The sequence below is a fragment of the Erythrolamprus reginae genome, chromosome 6 (genome assembly GCF_031021105.1).
Source record: "Erythrolamprus reginae isolate rEryReg1 chromosome 6, rEryReg1.hap1, whole genome shotgun sequence".
Classification (NCBI taxonomy): Eukaryota; Metazoa; Chordata; class Lepidosauria; order Squamata; family Dipsadidae; genus Erythrolamprus; species Erythrolamprus reginae.
In genome coordinates, this window is record NC_091955.1 from 52,314,432 (window position 1) to 52,332,217 (window position 17,786).

Here is a 17,786-nt window from a genome sequence, read left to right on the forward strand (position 1 = left end):
TAAATACTATGCCATATGTACATTTTTTCTAAATGTCTCTTAAATTACGTCCTACTTAAACATTTTAATGTTTCACATCACTATATCCAAATTGTATTTAGCTGGGCAATCTAAATTGAAAATGGTTCAGCATTGAAAAACCCAAATTTGTAATTAGCATAATAAATAAAGTAAAGGAGAGACGTGATTCCTTTCTATTAGAATTAAAGGGTACTTTTCAGGAAACAAAAAAGAATAGTAACATATTGTCTTTTCTTTAAAAGCTCAAAAATGTATTCCTACACAGATCTCTTGATATCTTTAGGCATAAGATATCTCTAAAAGAAAATACAGTGGTACCTCGAGATACGAGTTTAATTCGTTCCGGACCTGGGCTCTTAAGTCGAGCAGCTCTTATCTCGAACGACTTTTCCCCATAGGAATTAATGTAAATAATTTTAATTGGTTCCAGCCCTCAAAAAACTCACAAAGTTAGTCTAAATTATGCAGAAAGACATGTTTTTAATGAAGAAATGTACATGTACATATAAATGAATAATGAAGTTTCTTTCACTTAACTTCTAAACTTTCTTAAACTTTTAAATTTACATATGTTCAACTTCTCTGCCACCCAATCCTGTAGGACAGAGGTCCCCAACCCTTTTTGCACCAGGGACCGGCTTTAAGCGATCAAGAGAGGAATGGGTGAATGAATGGACGGAGGGTGGGAAGGAAGGAAGGAAAGAGGGAAGGGACAGGAACAGAGGAAGGAAGCAAGGAAACTTATGAAAGGGGAGAGTAAGAGAGGAATGAGTGAAGGGAGGGAGGGAGGGAAGAAGGTGGGAAGGAGAAAGAAAAGAAGAAATAGAGGAAGGGAAGGTAAAAGAGAGAAAGAAAAAGAGCAAGAAAGAAAGAAAGAAAGAAAGAAAGGGGGAAGGGACAGGAACAGAGGAAGGAAGCAAGGAAACTTATGAAAGGGGAGAGTAAGAGAGGAATGAGTGAAGGGAGGGAGGGAGGGAAGAAGGTGGGAAGGAGAAAGAAAAGAAGAAATAGAGGAAGGGAAGGTAAAAGAGAGAAAGAAAAAGAGCGAGAAAGAAAGCTGCAAGCACCACCACCACCCCGAGCCCCTCAGGCCGGCTGCAACCTTTTAAAACACGCGCACCGCTTCGCAGCTGTCTCCTGAAGCCGAACGCGGAAGTTAGCGTTTGGCTTCAGGAGACAGCTCCTTGGCGCTTGTATCTCGAATTTGGGCTTGTAAGTAGAACAAAAATATCTCTCCCCTCCCAGCTCTTATCTCGAGTTGCTCTTAAGTAGAGCAGCTCTTATGTCGGGGTTCCACTGTATGCTCCAAACAAGCTGTATCCTACAGTAGTGTTTGAACATTTTATAAATACATTGAATGTATTTATTCAATAAATACATTCTTCAGGCAACAAATATGGTTTCATTGTTCTTAGAATGTCATACAGTATGACCTATAGTTGATACATTTAAAATTCTCCTTCTTGAAGCAGTAATATAACACAAAACACTCCACAGATTGTATATTGAAATCCTATCTAGGACTGTTGTTGCTATATTTCTAGATCCTATATCACATAAGCATCCTTGTATTGCCAATCAAAGACAGATGGCCCCTCAATGTCTATCAATATAGAATTCATTAGAGTTATAAAAATGTGCCTTGTGAATGTATAGGTAATATGCTACTATACTGACCACTGGCTCAGTCCAGGAAGAATTCTTTTATCACCAAATTAATGTTTTCTTTAAACAAAGTAGCAGCCATTTATATATGCATTTTTGGATGTTCCCATGGAGCCACATGTTCCCCAGATGAGATACAGCTGTTTAAAGTATGTGAACTTGTTTTGGATACAAGCTTAAATACCTTAAACAGAATAAAAAGTTATCTTTGCATACACATTTGCAAATAATTCAGATATAATAATAATAATAATAATAATAATAATAATAATAATAATAATTTATTAGATTTGTATGCCATCCCTCTCCAAAGACAATTTACAGTATATCTACATATAGCCCAACAAACAATAAATTTTGTAAGTCTCACTGTGATAGAGATACTAAGAAACAACCATCTGGAAAATGCTGAAAATTCAACATTGCTAATTAATAACAATAAAATTACAATTCAATTCAATTCAATTCAATTTATTAGATTTGTATGCCGCCCTTTTCCAAAGACTCGGGGCGGCTCACAACAATAATAAAAACAGTATAATCCTAATAGACTTCAAAAAAATCAGTGTCCTCACGCTATCTGTTCTATTTGATAATTTTAACATCATAGAAACCACAATACAGTATAGTATTTGAATTTTTTTTATTAAAGCCTAGGTGAAAACCAATGGTGTAAATACCCTGATCCCCAAACTGTTTTACTCCACTTCTAGAGGGTTTTAGTTGTATAATTTAGTGCACTAGAGCAGAATATTGTATAATGGAATAATACTGTACTTTTTGGAGTATTAGACACACTTCCACTCTAAATGTGGGTGAAAATTGTAGTGCATCTTATACACTGCATATTGTATAATGTTGCCGAAGCCCTACCCATCTGCTGACCCCCACCCTTTAGCCATTTTGGCCTTCACAAATCACATTTTTGGCTGGTTCCAGGTGGCAGGGATCAGCAGCAGAGAACAGGCCACATCAAATGGATGGCAGTGAACGGGCTGCCGTGGCAGCAAATGGGCTGGGGCAAATGGGCCACATCAAATGGGATGCTGCAGTGGCAAATGAGCTACCGCAGCAGCAAACAGGCTGTGGCGAATGAGCCATGCCAAATGGACCATGGTGGTGGTGAACAGGCCATGGGAAACGTCAAACAAGTGGTGGCAGCATTGAATGGGCTGCGGTGAATGGGCCAGATGAATACTGGATGGATGCTGGGAAGCAAAGGCAGATTTTTTTTCCAGAGCATACTCCCAAAAAAAAAAAAGTATTTTCTTTACAAGTATTGCGTGAATATGAGATAAAAAATGTTGTACAGTGATCTCTCGGTTAGCGCGGGGGTTACGTTCCAAGACCTCCCGCGCTAACCAATTTCCGCGTTATACTGGATGCGGAAGTAAAAACCACCATCTGCGCATGTGCGCCATTTTTTTCATGGCCGCACATGCGCAGATGGTGGAGTTTGCGTGTGGGCGGCGGGGAAGACCAAGGGAAAGTTCCTTCAGCCGCCCAACAGCTGATCTGCTCCGCAGCGCGGAAGCAGCGAGGAGCCGAAGATGGGGTAAAGGCAAAGGGGAAACCCCATCTTCGGCTCCTCGCTGCTGCCGCGCTGCGGAGCGGATCAGGTGTTGGGCGGCTGAAGGAACCTTCCCTTGGTCTTCCCGCCGCCCAGGCAAAGGGGAATCCCCAAGATCGCTTGCCGCTTGCCGCTTTGCAGCTTGGAGCCTTGCTTCGCCTCCTTCGCTGCAATAGGCAAGCGGCAAGCGATCTTGAGAAAGAGAGAGAAAGGAGGGCGACTTGCCAGTCCACGCCCCCCTGGATGAACAGCCTCGCATGGCCCCAGCGCCGGGCTCCGCTGTTGCCTCCGCCCCCATTCGGCTCTGCAGCTGAGAGGCCTTCCCGGCAGAGCCCTCCCCAACAGCTCCCGCCGCCAGCGCAAAAAAGAAAAGAAAAAAAAATCCCCAAAAGAGGCAGGCACAAAGCGGGGGCACAAGGGGAGCTGCCCGGCAGAGGTTGCTTTTTTTCTTCTCGTGGGCAAGTGGAGGGGGGGAGAGAGAAGGGAGGAAGAGAGTGTGAGAGAGGAAGAAAGAGAGAGAGAAATGATAGAAAAAAGGGGAGAAAAAAGAGAAATGAGAAAATGATTGAAGCATAGTGACAGGAAAGAAAGAGAAAGAGACAGAGAAGTGACTCTTGGTGATGACGTATGACGTCATCGGGTGGGAAAAACCGTGGTATAGCAAAAAAAACGCGGACTTATTTTTTAATTAATATTTTTTGAAAAACCGCATTGCAGCGTTTCGCACTAATCGAGACCGTGCTAATCGAGGGATCACTGTAATACACATCCGGATTCACAAATAGCACATATATGCATAGCCAATTGAAATATGGAATTCATCTTTTCCATTATGAAGTCCTAATTTTTCTCCTTAAAAAGCTTCTATTCTAAAAGCACACCATGATTTTGATTTTAGAAGACAGGATTAGCCAAGTATTCCTCTCATTCCCATTGTTCTGTGCAAATTGCTCTCTAGACTAGATAAAACTGCTGTTCAGTAATGGCTGAATTGATTTCTAGGTTAATAAGGCATAGTGAAAATTATTGGTCTGGAAACTTACAAAAATATAAGAAGAGAAAAACCTAATTCCACTAAAATAAATACCTGATCTTGCTTGCCCCTTAATTTTATATTAGATTGCAAGAAAGTAATAACACTAATTATCTTGCCCAACTGAGGGGTCAATCAGGCAATGGTCAAACAGATTTTGCTGCCTGAAGCAAAAAAGATTCTATTTCAAATACAAAACTAGACTGCACTTGAGCTGGACCTTCCTTCAACACTGGCAGGAATAGTTTATCCCGTGCACTGAAGGTAGCCATATGTAAATCAGGCTACATGCTAAACAGCTCTTTTCACCAACATGTTATTGATGCTCCCCAAAATATGTAATGTGAAGCAATTGCTTCATTTTCCCTAAGTGTATGACTAGTTATGGGCCTCATTTATAAATTAGAATGAGCTTGATTGTTTTCTTGCAGATATTTTATTTAAACTAGGTAACACTAGTCAGTGCTTATGATGATGATGTTATCTAGTTTGTAATAAAATGTCTGCAAGAAATAACCAAGTTTGGGGAGTATCAAAACCCCCATAGTTCATCCCTGAACTACAAATATTCTCTTTTATTGATATAAATTAATACTGGCATCAAAGTCACTTTACAAACAAAAACCCAGCAATTGCTTCAAAGAATATTAAAATTAATAAAAGGATGAAGTTCTATATAATCAGAGATTGTCAATTTAAAATCCAATGACAGTTTTATGTAACTCTATCTACTCTGTTTCTTGTCAGTTATACAATAAAATTGCAATGGCTGTTTTTTTAAATCTAAATCTAACATATTATGTGATGAAGGAAAACCATATCCTCCCTTTCAAATTTAAGAAAGTGAGGGAAAACCTAAGCCAATGACATAAAACAACTATGCCTATGTATTTAATAAGGCAAAATAAAATAATGTAACAATTAATTTGTGTTTCAAGCTGATACACATTTTTATTATGAGGGGAACAGCAGTTTAGGAATTGTTTTCTATATGTATTGCATTGGGAATGTGTGAGTTTGATGCTCTTGTTATTGGTAAAGTTAATGTACAATAATTTCTTATAACTTAAAATATAAAACTAGGAATGTTGTATGAGAAGCCAAACAGAGCCAAACAGATTATATGATGATGCTCAATCCAGACAAGACGGTGTGGCTGTGGGTACTGCCTCCCAAGGATACGTCCATCTGTCCATTCATTACCCCGGGGGAGGGAATTATTGACCCCCTCAGAGAGGGTCTGCAACTTGGGGGTCCTCCTCGATGCACAGCTGACTTTAGAACACCATCTTTCGGCTGTGGCGAGGGGGGCATTTGCCCAGGTTTGCCTGGTGCATCAGTTGCGGCCCTATTTGGAGAGGGAGTCTTTGCTCACGGTCACTCATGCCTTTATCACCTAGAGGTTCGACTACTGCAATGCTCTCTACATGGGGCTACCTTTGAAGAGTGTTCGGAAATTTCAAATCATCCAAAATGCAGCCGCGCAAGCAGTTATGGGCCTTCCAAGGCATGCCCATATTTTGTCATCACTCTGTGGAGTGCATTGGCTGCCGATCGGTTTCCAGACACAATTCAAAGTGTTGGTTATGACCTATAAAGCTCTACATGGCATAGAACCAGATTATCTCCGAGACCGTCTTCTGCTGCACGAATTCCATCAACCGGTGAGGTCCCACAGAGTTGATCTCCTTAGGGTCCCATCGACCAAACAATATCAGCTGGTGGGGCCAAGGGGAAGAGCCTTCTCTGTGGTGGCCCCGGCCCTCTGGAATTAGCTCCCCCTGGAGATTTTAGAGTTTAAAAATGCTTTGCTGCCAGGCCTGGGGACATTAGATCTTCCCCATGACCAACTAATGTCTTTGGTGTGATTTATTGAGTGAATGTTAATAAATGTTTTAAAGTTAGAATTTTTAAGGATCTTTTAAGTATATTAATTGGATAAACTGTATTTTTATGTCTTTTATATATGCTGTGAGCTGCCCTGAGTCCTTGGAGAGGGGCGGCATACAAATCCAACTAAACTAAACTAAACTAAACTAAACTAAACTAAATTATCTAGTTTGTAATAAAATGTTTGTAAGAAAGCTTGCTCCTCATCCTTGATTAGTTTCCATCCATTGCTTTGTAAAGTGCTGTCTTCGGGTGCTTTAGAGAATACTTGACTTGATATGCTATCATATCATCCCTGGTTCTTCTTTTCATTAAACTAGACGTACCCAGTTCTAGCAACCATTCTTTATATGTTTTAACCTCCAGTCCCCTAATCAACTTTGCTGTTCTTCTCTGCACTCTTTCTAGAGTCTCAACATCTTTTTTATATTGTGGTGACCAAAATTGGATGCAGTATTCCAAGTGTGGCCTTACCAAGGCATTATAAAATGATTAAAATTTTACATTAGCTTGATTCTATCCCTCTGTTAATGCAGCCTAGAACTGTGTTGGCTTTTTTTTGGCATCTATAGCACAGTGCTGATTCATATTTAAGTGATGGTCTACTAGGACTTCAAGATCACTCTCACTACTATTGAGCCAGGTACCACCTATAAAAATACCTGTGCATTTGGTTTTTCTTGTCTAAATGTAGAACCTTGTTTTTTCACCATGGAATTTCAGTTTGAATTTCATTTCATTTTCTCAAGAACAGCCAAAGTTGATTGGTCAAATTGAGCAATAAATGACATTCATCATGTACTATTACTTTACTTACTCGTTGATTTAGACAGAGAAATGCTGATTATACAACTAACTGGTGAATAACATGCAGTTAAGGATCATATAGAAATAATAGTGGAATATTTAAAACATTTTTAAAAGCCAAATTGTTCTCTTTTAATAACAGAAATAGAGACTGGAATAAAAGGCATTTCTTTTCATTTTTTAAGTTAGCCTTTGTAAACTTATCTACAGATCATGTTCTGAGCAAGCAAAGTTTAAACTCTATCAATAACATTTCAATTAGCATAAAACCCAGTCAAATCTAATTAGCGCATAACCAATTATTCTGTTTTTACTTGATTTACTAGTCATGATCACACATAAAATATCTAAAGCATGAAAGAAGAAAACTGGCAGATGTGAATTACATTGTTTAAATATTTGTTTAAAAGTTGGCAGCTTTATAGAAAATAAAGATGAATGTAAACTGGAACAAGAAAATAAAAAGTGATATATATGCTTTTATTTGAAAACATTTTTATACTTTTTGTATTTATCACATTTCTCAACCACAAATCACCCTCAAAAACAGACTTATTAATTTATAAGGCAAATATTACATTGTGAACAGTTTCTGATATAAAGAATAAGAAAATAATATTTAATGTACTAATTTTAATAAGTTTGGTTCTCTCTCTCTCTCTCTTTCGTTCCACAATTTTATAATGCTATTTCAATGCCACCTATAATTATCAAAATAATTCTATCACTGCTTCTTGAAAAACACAGTGGCATAAAGAAGCTTACTTGTAAATAAAGAATTGAACTGAAAGAACATTTGTTCAGTGCTATCACTTCTAGTAAATAGAACAACAAATCAACATTTAAGAAGGACATTGACAAACCGAAGTGTCTCCAGAGGAAAGCAACAAAGATGATAAGGAGCCTGGAAAGAAAAATTTATGAAGAAGGGCTGGAGCATTAGGTATGTTTGGCATGGGGAAGAGAAAGCTCTAGAGAGATATGATAGCTATATTCAAGTATCTGAAAGCTTGTCCTGTGCAGTGGAATTGTTTCAGAAGGCAGGAGAAGAATATAGGTATAAACTGCAAGGAAGCAGATTTCTTATTTTTCTAATCCTTTTCTGTTAACATCATATTTTAGATGAAATAAATATTTTTGTCATAAGTTCAGCATTTATTGAGGCACAAATGATTCTATTAAAGTACAAATGTATGCTAAAGATAGGATGTTAGACTTTAAATAATGGGACAATTGCTGCCATAATTCCCATAGCTATTGTAACGTCCAGTTGATAAAAGGAAATTTCTTGCACTAGGACATGCATGCCTACAAATTATTAATGTACCAATCACTCCTATGATTCTTGTCAATATGCCCTCATTAAAAAACAATTAAAGTCCTTGTATTTTTCCCATAAGAATCTTATATTTATCGCAGAGCACTTAAGAGCTAATGCTTTGAATGCATTCTTTTCCCGCTAAGAATAGGTAAATATACATTTCCCAATTTTATTTGTTTACTCAATTTTTATGACTGCCCATCTCAAACAAGTGACAGTAAGCAGGGAATAATCCAGAACTCAAAGAAAACCGAATACCAGTACAGTATAATTGAAAAAGGCAAGAAAAAACATAACTATAGATTTTAATATTTATTTATTGCTAATTAAGTTTTGCCAATTTATGTATTACAAATAATTTATTGATTTATTGCCAATGGTGTTGCTACCACTTATTCATAGGAGAGAAAAATGGAGCCCGATAGTCTGGAAGTCCTACAAACATGTGGCAGACAGAGTATTCACTGGACAATCATAACATACCAAATATGCATTTTTCTTCCTTTAAGAAAAGACAATTATATTTTCTTTATAGGGAAGGGAGGGAGGAGGAAATTCATGTTACTTAGCAAAGTTAGTGCATTGTATTGCACTCAGTGGGAGGAAGAAAAGGAAGCAAGTATTGAAGAATAATGAACTACTGCCATGAAAAAGAGGAAACTTTGAAGAACCTAAGCATGTGTCACCAGAAGAAAAGAAGAGATATGAAATGATAGTGTGAACTCTGTTTAAATTTGAAATAGTTATCATACTCAAAAGATAAGATTAGAGTGAATTATTTTAAATTTGACATTTGTCAATGGAAGCAATAGCTTAATAGAATGATGGAGTGTCCCTTTGTGAAATTTGCCAATAAATCATTGTATAAATTAGCCTGCAACCCTATTATCAGTTCACAATAATAAGTGAATGGTGATCACTCACTTATTATGGCCGTGATGGCGAACCTATGGCACATGTGCTACAGTTGGCATGCGGAGCCATATCAGAGGGCATGTCAGACTTTGCAATGTTTCATTTTTGGCATTGGGAAAGGCCGTTTTATACTCTCGATGCAAAAAAATCACCCAATGGACAAATTGGAAGTTTAGAAAAACACATTTCTGGTTTGCTGTTGTGTTGTTTTTTGCACTCCGGAGGGTTCAGTGAAGCTTCTTGAAGCCCAGAGTGCAAAAAACAGCACAATGGGCAAACCAGAAGTACATTTTTCTGAACTTCCGATTTGCCCATTTGGGCATTTTTTTCACCTAACAGGCTTCAGAAAGGCCTATGTGCATACACGGGAGGACAACACGGGAGAGTGTGCATGTGGGGGGGGGGTAGGGAAGAGGTATGGGCACAGGTACACATGCTAGCACAACCACAAATATCCCTTTTGGCACACAAACCAAAATAGGTTCGCCATCATTGTATTATGGTGAGCCGGAGTGGCACAGTGGTTAGAGGGAAGCACTGCAGGCTACTTCATCTAACTGCTAGCTGTATTCCAGCTGTTCAAATCTCACCACCGGCTCAAGGTTGACTCAGCCTTTCATCTTTCCAAGGTAGGTAAAATGAGGACCCAGATTGTTGGGGACAATATGCTAATTCTGTAAACTGCTTAGAGGGGGCTGTAAAAGCACTATGAAGCAGTATATAAGTCTAAATGCTAATGCTAATTAACTACTCTGTTGCTAAAATCATATTTTCTACATTTAAGTTTGTGGCAGTTCACTTTGAGTTTGTATCTCAAACTCATTGATAGGTAGGTAGGAATTTATTTAATTCAATTTCAAAAAAATGAATGCACTATTGTGTAGTCTAATTCTCAGCAGCACAGTATGAAAGCATCAGTTTCCACTTGCAGAGAGCCTGAAACCCAGATCTTTCAGAAGTAACAGAATAAACTGTTAGGTGGAGAGTTGCTGTGTAAATAGTTCATAAATCAAAAACAGAATAGACCTGGAAGGGACTTTGGAGGCCGTCTAGTCCAACCTCCTATACAAGCAGGGGATCTTAACTTATACCCTTTCAGACAAGTGACTGTACAGACTTTTCTTTAAAACCTCCAGTAATGAACTACCCACAACTTCTGAATGCAAGCTGTTCCATTTGTTAATTGTTCTCACTGTTAGGAAGTTTCTCTTTAATTTTAGGTTGCTTCTCTCCTTGATTGAGTTTCCAAGGCAGTGTTCTGCCTTCTGGTGCTTTGGAAAACAAGTTCTTTGTAGCAGACCCTCAAATACAGGAATACTACTATCATGTCACCCCTAGTCCTTTTTTTCCTAGACTAGCCATACACAATTCATGCAACCATTCTTCATATGTTTTTGTCTCAGGGCCTTTAATCATCCTAGTTGTTCTCCTTTGCACTTTTCCATAGATCTGAAAATTTAGTAGGGTGATATATTTACTAATTCTGCTTACTATTGGACTAATCATGAAAATGTTTAAAAGAAAAAAATATATAAACACATCATATTGTCAATTTAAAAAATAAAACGACATTTAATTTACAAGTGTAATGGCTTGATTACTTAGAAATATTATCTGAAAATGTAACTGTTGCCCAAAAAATCAGAGATTTAAGTGGTCAAATGAAAAACAAATGTGATTAGAATTCCAGCGGCCGATAAGGTCCCACAGAATTTGCCTTCTCCGGGTCCCGTCGACCAAACAATGCCGTTTGGTGGGCCCCAGGGGAAGAGCCTTCTCTGTGGCAGCCCTGGCCCTCTGGAATCAACTCCCCCCCAGAGAGTAGAACGCCCCCCACCCTTCTTGTTTTTCGCAAATTACTCAAGACCCACCTATATTGCCAGGCATGGGGGAACTGAGACACCTCCCCCAGGCTTTTATATTTTATGTTTGGTATGTATGTGTTGTATGGTTTTAATTGCGGGGGTTTTATATATCTTTTTCTTTTAATATTAGATTTGTTTTCACTGTAATATTGTCTTTTATTATTGTTGTGAGCTGCCCTGAGTCTTCGGAGAGGGGCGGCATACAAATCTAATAAATTATTATTATTATTATTATTATTATTATTATTATTATTATTATTATTATTAATGAGTTTCTCTGAGTGTTTCACAGATGATTGTTTCAATCCAAGATCTTTAAAATGTGCTAATTTTAAATTTTAAATGTGCTAATTTCTTTGGAACCAGTTACCTCCTGAGATTCGGACTTACCCCACCCTACAGGCCTTCTGGAAAGCTGTAAAAATCTGGCTTTTCCAGCAGGCCTGAAGCTTTTGATCTGATGGTAGAGACATTAATGAAATGTATGGTTTTTAACTGTTTTAATTGTTCTTAATTGATGGTTTAAATTGTTTTAGATTGTTTTTAAAGGGTTTTAATGTTACATCACATGTTTTATTCTGTGGTTGTCAGTCACCCAGAGCCCCTTGGGAGATGGCCAGCATACAAATCTAAACAAACAAATGAACAAATTTTGGTTCTTAGTCATTTTCTTTCAAGTTGAGCTCAGCTCATGGTGTCTTCATGGACAAATCCATATAATATCTTTGGCAATAATATATGAGTAGCTTGTCATTGTATTTTCTCATGCTGTGTTTTTAACTTTTAAGTAGATTATAGATTTTTTAATCCTTTTTTTGAAAAAGCAATTTTGAACTTTTTGAATTCACGTTTTGGTTATAATTTCAAATTAGAATTTACAGGTGTGTATTGGAATTAATTTTTAAAATATTTTTGGATTTGAAATTAACTAAACTGGGGCTATTTTTGTATTTTGTACTTTCACCACTTTCATTTGTGTTGACTTTCCCAGTTTAAAGGCTGGGGAAAGATTTGATATTTATTATCAAATCTATTTTCTAGAAAAAATGAATTTATTTTATAAAAGAAATAAAACAAAAACTCATTGATGTGTATTCATTTGGATAAACAATTCAGTTCAGGGAATTTGTATGTATACTCCTTCCCTACATAGATTAAATAAAGGAATGAATTATTTAAACTAATATCCCCTACCACGTAATCCTAGACTCAGCTTTAACTGCTGTGGAAGAAATAAAGGATTGTAACACAAAGTACAGAGAGTAGAATATGTAAAGTCAATATGTTAACAGTTGTCCAGGTTTGTCTAACTTGCTTCTGCCCCTAATATATTTAATGTTTATATCCATATTCAGATCAATTAATATAAGTTTAGTTCTGTATTAAGCTTGTGGCTATCTCAAAAAATTAAAAACATGAGAGAAAACCAGAAAACATCTAATGGCTACCTACATATTCCAAGGCAATTAGCTTTGTTTCATGTTATCCTGTCTCCCATAGATATCTTTTCCAGCTTCTCCCCATATCTTAATTACAGGAAATTACTGTAATTAATTTAATGGAGCATCTGAACAAAAGGGGGTCCATTAAACCCAAATGTTTGTTAAATCTAAATTTACATAATTGAAGCAATGGGTGTTTGCATAATGACATAATTGATGTTTTTATGTCATTTGTATCAATTTATGAAAATTGAAACAAATGATTTTAAAATACCAGTTGTATAAGTAAGACACAAATTATATCAATAATGTTCATTCTTCAGATTTCAAAAAACACACACTTACCTGTTATTATAGGGTTGAAATAGCAATGTTGAATTGGAAGTTTCTTAAGCAGAAATCTGTTAAATTGAGGTTTCACTATACTACTTAGCATCTCTGTTATCTTTGCTAATTCCACAATCTATAGTTATAAAACTAGTATTCCAGATGCAAAATAAATAACCAAGCACTGAAGAAGTTCTTTATGAATACTTTTTCCTAAAATAGGTTTTTCTTAACACAACTTAAGTATTGATATTTGCATTTTAACAACTTTTAATGTAAGCAATTACTATGTCCCTGTCCAATAGTTCCCTCTTATCAGTACTCACCTTATGTACATAAACAATGTTATATCTATGTATATTACAAATATGTACTTGAATAAATAAATAAATAAATAAATAAATAAATAAATAAATAAATAAATATTGGTTAAGGTATTGGATCAAGATAAGAAGATTCAAATTCAAGTTCACTTCACACATGGAAACTTACTGATTTAGTGCCAGTCTTTCTCTCTTAGATCAAACTACTTCACAGGGTGATTGCTCTTATGAAAAAATGGTGAGCAAATTCTCTGTCTTAAACTGGAGGAAGATAAACTATAAATCTAACAATTAAATATACAAATATATAAAACAGAACTTCAACCATTAGTCATAAGTCACCTTGAGTCTACAGAGAAGGGTGGCATAGAAATCTGATAGATAGATAGATAGATAGATAGATAGATAGATAGATAGATAGATAGATGGATGGATGGATGGATGGATGGATGGATGGATGGATGGATGGATGGATAGAGACAGACAGACAGATAGACAGACAGATAGATAGCTGTGAAAAGATATCCTTTTTTCTACACACTTCCATGTGTGTAGCTACTCTACTTTTGAAATTCTGAGCCATGACAGATATTTAAGAAAGTGAAGACCAACTTTCTCCAACTTGATTAGCTATCAGATTTCCAAGAGGTGATAGATGTTAATATAAGAAGAAAATGAAATATTTCTGCTTTTTCTGGAAGGGGTCTATTCTCCAAACAGGGATTGAAAAATAAAGATTAGCTATGGTTTCTAAATCCTCAAAATGTGTATATTTAAAGCTGTTAAAATGCTACTAATATTCAAAATCACCATACGATAGACATATGGGAGGGGAGTAAATGATTAAATATGTATCATGTAAAGGCGAGGTTCATACTATATGTATCATCTCTCTCTCTCTCTTTTTGGTCATTGTGATTTTGTCAATGCCTGTGATATTCAGAATGTTACCAATTTAAGAAATATCAATTATAATAAGATTCAAGGGCTTTAAAAAAAAATCTCACTGAAGCGTGCAAAGAGCATAGTATGTCCTTTGCTAAATGCTGCTTGGTGTATGCATGAAGCTTTGCTTTGCTTATAAAACAGATGAAATAAAGCTACAGTAGTTATTATTATAACAGTGTTTCACTGAGCCCTGCTGTGATTTTCTGCCATGGGCATAATTTTAGCTCCTTTCTTGTCAGACTGCTCCTTTTTCCAGATTGCAAGATCAGAATCTAAATTATATAAAAATGTGCAATTCTAAAATATTAATCAGGATGTAATTGTGTTGTTATTGATTATGAAGTGTTGATTGGATTACCACATAATCCAGAAAAATATAAATTTTCTTATGTTTTAATTCCAAAACCTTATCCACTTTTTTCCTGTTTATTCTACATACAAGCTATGGACAGATTTAATATGTAAACTTCCACCTTTTGAAATAGTTTAATAAAAGAATGTGCCTTATTCTAGGATCTTTCAGACCAAGACATACAGAAGTGTTTTTAAAGGACAGTTTAAAAATCTTTTCACAGTAACGGTAATACATCAGTCAACGGAGGAGCAGTAACAACAATAACAGCATAAGGGTTGAAAAGTTAGGAAAGGTGAAGAGAAATTATAGTTCAAGATGTCAGAAGGTCAGGAGCTGGACAATTAGAATAAATTATAGAGCTGTAAGGCCATATCCAAATTTACATTATTCTGATAAAACAAAGCAAATTTGATAAAATAGAATAATTTTTCATACTCATGTAGTCAGAACCACATTCTGCCTCAACTACTTCTGAACAGAAATTTTATTTATTTTTATTTCATCTTCATTATTTTTATAAATAACTAGTTGAGGATCATATCTACTATGCTTTCCTCCTGTTTTCTCCATAACATCAATTCTGTGAATTAAGCTGAGAGAGAGTGCCTGGCTGAAAGTCCACCAGTCAGCTTTCATGCCAAAAGTGGGACTAGAATTCAATGGGTTTTAGCCTGGGTTCTTTAACCACTAGACTATATGGGCTTGCCTAGCAAAACAAGATTTCACATGTGCAAGGATTTATTTCTGATTAGGTCAAATCATCCTAAACAGGTCTTTCCTGCAAGTAAGCATTTTTGAATTTGACTTCTTTGGCTGTCATCACATTAGATACTCAGCTTCTGGAGTGGGTGAATGGAACTGCATTGAGGTAGCCCTAGACTGAACAACAATTTATTTAGTGACCATTCAAAGCTACAGTGCCACTGTAGAATGTGATTTATGACCATTTTTAACACTTTTAACCATTGCAGCATCCCTATGGTCACATGATCAAAATTCAGATGCTTGGCAACTGTCTCATATTTATGATGGTTGCATTTCCCAGGGTCACGTGATCAACTTGTGGGATCTTCTGACAAGCAAGATCAATGGGAAAGTCAGATTCACTTAACAACTGCAATTCTAACTTAACAAATGCAGTGATTCACTTAACATCTGCAGTAAAAAAGCTTGTAAAATGGAGCAAAACTCACTTAACAACTGTTTCACTTAGCAACAGAAATTGTGAGCTCAGTTGTGATTGTAAGTTAAAGACTACCTGTACTCTTCCATCTTATATTTCCCTTCCCATTGTACCAGATTTCTAATTTAATCCATGGTAAAATCCAGCAGCTTCAAGTGGTTAAACAAATGACATCAGATAAGCACCAAATAAGCTTCTGATTTATTGACTCTCGTGTGGTACAAAGTGAGATAATAGTCCATAACGTCATTTTCTATAGTACATCTCATTAATCAATTACAGAAACTTAGTATGTGCACTTCAATTCGTCAAGGCAAAGTGATATAGTGGCTCTGCTGTAGAAAGTGGAGGATGCTTTACATAACAGATCTGATATGATAGAAAAGATCTGTGCATTGACAAAATTTATGTGAGTTATAAAAGGCCACATTGCTTGGGTGCAGACATATACAAAACTGGTACATTACAATATCCTAGATTCTTAGGAAAATGATGATGTGTATGAAGGTCCACGGCAGCAAAAAAACTGCTACTATGATTTTATGTTGTTGTATCAGTGAACGGCTACCAAAATTTTTACTACCATACTGTGGGCATGGTTTATGCAGGATGCCCTGCATTTTCTTTCAACATCTTTCAATGCAAATTGGGTGCTCTAGGGTTGCAGCTCCATTTTCACTACCCCACTACATTCCCTCCCGTCCAGGCAGTAGCCCACCCCTGTGTTGTATATATAATAAGAATTCATTAAATTTATATGCAATTTCCATAAATTCTGGATGGTTTACAAATTGTTAAAAACGTTAAAAAAAAACCCAAGCAAAGCAAAGGAACAAACATGGCAGAAAAAAGAAAATTTGACTTCATTGTTATGCTTTGAATGACATTTTGTTTAAAACTTCCCAAGAGCTAACAATTTCTTTGAAATAGATCATATTCTTAATTCATAGCACTGTGGACTAAATCTTGGTACCGAAGGTACATTACAGCAGCGTTTCCCAACCGGTGTGCCGCGGCACACTAGTGTGCCGCGAGACACAGGCAGGTGTGCCGCGAAGCTCCCCGCCCGATCTGCCCCCTCTCCTCTTCCGCCGCCCCCTGCCTTGGGGCGCGACTTCTCTCGCAGCGGCTGCGGCTGCAGCTTCAGCTCCTCGGGACAAAAGCGCTCCCAGCCCTCTCTCACAGCCCCCTGGCTGGGAGCACTTTCGCTGCGAGAGAGGGCTTTCTCCATCCATTTCGGGAATGCACGCCCCGCCCCTCTCCCGCACGCGCCGCTCCCCTTTTCTCTCAGCCCTCCCTGGCTTCGCTTCTCAATCCCTCCCTCCTTCCGTCTTTCCTTCCCCTCAGCCGTTCTGTCTGGGGGTCTCCAGCTCTTCCCTTCCCCGCCTCCCAGGCTTTGCCTTTGCCACCCCCACCCTTTTTTGGTTGACAAGGAGTCCTTTGCCGCATCCCGCAATTGGCACTCGGCTCGAGGCAGCTTTCCCTGGCTGCGCTCGGAACTGACAGGGCGCTGCTCTTTCTCTCTCTCACTCTCTCCCGTGAGGCGGGGGAAGGGGAAAAAAAGCAAAAAAAACCTTCTTGCAGCGTGCCCGCACTCGTCCCTTCAGCAGTGAGGAGGGAAGTCAGAGGGCGAGGAAGCGAGCGAGCGCTCTTGTCCTCGGTGCCCTCTGCAGCCTGCCTTCCTTCTTCTTTGCCACTGCTGTGGGACGGAGAGAAAGACAGAAAGGAAAGAGGGAGGGAGAGATAGAAAGGAAAGAGGGAGGGAGGAAAGAGGGAGGGAGAGATAGAAAGAAAAGAGATAGAAAGGAAAGAGGGAGGGAGGAAAGAGGGAGGGAGAGATAGAAAGGAAAGAGGGAGAGATAGAAAGGAAAGAGGGAAGGAGACAGAGAGAGAGAGAAAGAGAGAGATAGCAAGAGAGAGAGAAAAAAAGAAAGAAAGAGATAGCAAGAGAGAGAGAAAGAGATAGCAAGAGAGAGAGAGACAAAGAGATAGCAAGAGAGACAGAGAGAGAAAGAGAAAGAGAGAGAAAGAGACATAGCAAGAGAGAGAGAAAGAGAGAGAAAGAGAGAGAATGAAAGAGAGATAGCAAGAGAGGCAGAGAGAGAGCAAGGGAGAGAGAAA